Here is a 3,353-nt window from a genome sequence, read left to right on the forward strand (position 1 = left end):
TGAGGCCACACTCTGTAATGTTATCAATTGCTATATCAGCAACAAGCTACACGCTTACACCTGCACATGATCAGTAGCATCTTCAGGCTACCTCCAAAAGAACAGCAACTTAATTGCAGCTCTGAAAAAATGATCACCAAACATTAGATGGAGAACTGGAGAACAATGTAAATTGTGTGTTCATTTTTTATGAAAATGAAACCAGAACAGGCTAGTTTTGATCCCTGCATAGTCATGTTAACTGACAGTTGACAGTACTAGGCTGGGTAGCTAGCATATCAGATTTCAAGATGGTTGACAGTGTAGGTTCAGTTGTAACAGTGGTACCAAATTCAGTTGTGGTTATTCATGTTAAGTCATATACTGTATGTTTCTAGCTACATAATTAACTATCAAGCAAAGAATGTTTACACATAACCCTGAGTGTTACCTATATATTAACAAAAAAAGCAATCACTACTGAACATCAAAGTGACATCTTTAACAGAGAGCTTTCATATTGTGAAACATCAAAAGATCTGGCTAGCTACTCTAGCTCACTCAGCTAATATTGGGTTACCTGTACATGTATTTGCAGGTTAGATGTCGAGCTGCGAAATGACGATATCTCCATGCGTTTTGGTTCACATACTATAGATTTGCAGACCATTATCACACTGTTTAATTTCAAGGATTTTAAACTGAAGATACCTGATAAAAATGGTCAAGGGATGCTCATCTATCTCCACTGTTTCAGACATTGCTGCTGATCACTAAGCACTTGGTGCCTGAAGTGTTGCAACTGGAAACTGCTTTAATTTGATTGGGTCTCAAAATTATTATAAATTGGCACATATTGGCTTAGCGTCTTCTGGGATTAAATGCATTATCAAAAATAAATGTAGTGAATATTTTATTTTAAAAAAATAAACTCAAGTAAGGTAAGTACTCTGATTTAATTATAAAAAATAAAAATTAGAGTTACAGTGAACCACCCCTACTGAAAAAAACCCCAATAGAAACCATCACAGAAATTCTAATGGTTTCCACTAGTAATACTATTACAAACCATCAGCTAATCATTAAAACAATTACCACTGCCACTACTTAATGCTATCCACTGGACATAACATTCCACCAATAGAAGGCAACAAATTAACAGTATAGACCTTCAGGGACCGTTACAGTTTCCATTAATACCAATACAATACCCATTATATCCATTAAAACCATTACACATTCAGCAAGTATGTACCCAAGTACAGTAACTAGAGCTGTATGTAGTTCGTTACTTTTCATCCCTGCTCATATGATTTACAATAAATTTGACTCCACTCTCCCCTAATAACATTGCCAGCTAAACGTCGGACGGATATTTGATGTAACACACGGAAATGCCTGCGTGATGTAACGCTTTAATTTAAGCTGTGTAGTTAGCTTGCTTCACTTCAGAACTGCTCAGAGTGCAGGGTTGTGATTATACATTCAATATTCAAGCACATATACTGTCGTACAAACACTGTTGCAAATAAGCCAGAGGTCTAGGAGGTTTGAAGTTTCAAAAGTTTCCATAACACTAAAGCAATCTTAATGTCGCCAGAGTGAAACTACAGAACTACGTCAACGACTGATGAAGAGTTGCAGCGGCTCCGACTTGATAGTTTACTGCCATCTAGCGACTGAGAAGAGAAATGCACTTAAAGAGCACATCAAATGAGATAGGTATAAACGGAGGTCGGAGCCAGCTGCAAATGGGTGGGACTTTAACTCCAAGTGGGCTGTCCAAACCTCCAGAGGACTTTGATTGGTTACTGTAGTGTCTGTCACGTAAATTAAACTGTCGGGATTTTTCCCCCCAGAGGCAATACGGCGGCTTGACAGAGTTAAAAGGGTAAACTTGCAGTTTTTAAATTTTAAATATTGACACACTGAATTCCCAGATTATGTAGAATCAACAAACGGAAGTGTATTTTATTTGTTAAATGACTTTTTTAATCCGTTTTATAATGTGCTTGCTGTGTATGCACCAGTTACGCTGGTAAGGGCAGATGAGGCGAGAAACAGGTTATTTACACCGAAGTATTTTATCCAGGATTGTGCACTTTCTCATGCAAAACAGTCCAGCTGTGCTAATGAGTAATGTCATTGTATATGCAGAGAAAATACACGGCACCTTTTATCACTATGGACTGTAAATATATGTAAAAGTTTGTTTTTATTTCTGAGAAACTTGTAAATATTTTGTAGTAGATTTTGTTGTGAATAGTTCACCTAAAAACAAAATCATTGAGCAATAAAAAAGATTGTAGGTTATAACGTTGTTACACATTCACTTCACTGCAGTTATATCTCGTTTTAAGTTTGCTTCCATCTTGATACTGTTGAATTGTAAACTTAATATTTAATATTAGACAGTTATTATATAAACTTCTATCTTCAACTAGAATGGTATTGGACATATTATTATTGGCTGTCAGCAATCATCTACCTACCAGTCAGGCTTATGCTTGAAGCTTCACAATTTTGGTATTTGGCAGATGCTATTATCTAGAGTAACTAACATTTATCTCATTTATACATCTGAACAATTGAGGGTTAAGGGCCTTGCTCAAGGCTCCAATGGTGGCAGCTTGGTGGTGCTGGGGTGTGAACTCTTATCTTCTGAACAGTGGACCAACACCTTAACCACTGAGCGACCACTGCCCACGCATACAGTATGACAAACCTGTAGGAAATTAAATTAAAACTACAAGAAAAAGTGCTAATATTTAGTTTTAAATCGGTGTTTTTGTTATCATTTATCACCGCGCATCTTTGCACTAGGTAGGGCTTTTCCGCATACTTGCCATACACTTCTGGATTTTCAACTAAATCCCGCCCATTTCCAAAACCCCGCCTACTTGACCCCCACTTGTACCACCCACTTGGAGGTCTCCAGGCTGTAGCCATACATACTTGCATCAAATTGGTGTTTGAGCTTTCAGTACAGTTGAGCACAAAAGTTTGCATCCTGTTTGAGGCTCACATGCTCAGGGAGACAATACCTAAAAACAGAAAAATGCTGTAAGTGTTACAGTAGTAGTAGTAGTAGTAGTAGTAATAATAATAATAATAATACTCATCACAGGGCACAATCGCACACACATTCACAGACTACAGACAATTTAGAGATGACAATCAGCCTACAATGCATGTCTTTGGACTGGGGGAGGAAACCCGGAGTACTCAGAGGAAACCCCCAAAGCACAGGGAGAACATGCAAACTCCAACGCTAACTACTAATAAAATAAAATAAAATAAAAAAATACAAACAAAAAACAGAGGAAGTACTCGTGGTCATGACAAATGGTCAAATTAAGATTTGAAAAACACCC

Source organism: Ictalurus punctatus, chromosome 8 (genome assembly GCF_001660625.3).
Source record: "Ictalurus punctatus breed USDA103 chromosome 8, Coco_2.0, whole genome shotgun sequence".
NCBI lineage: Eukaryota > Metazoa > Chordata > Actinopteri > Siluriformes > Ictaluridae > Ictalurus > Ictalurus punctatus.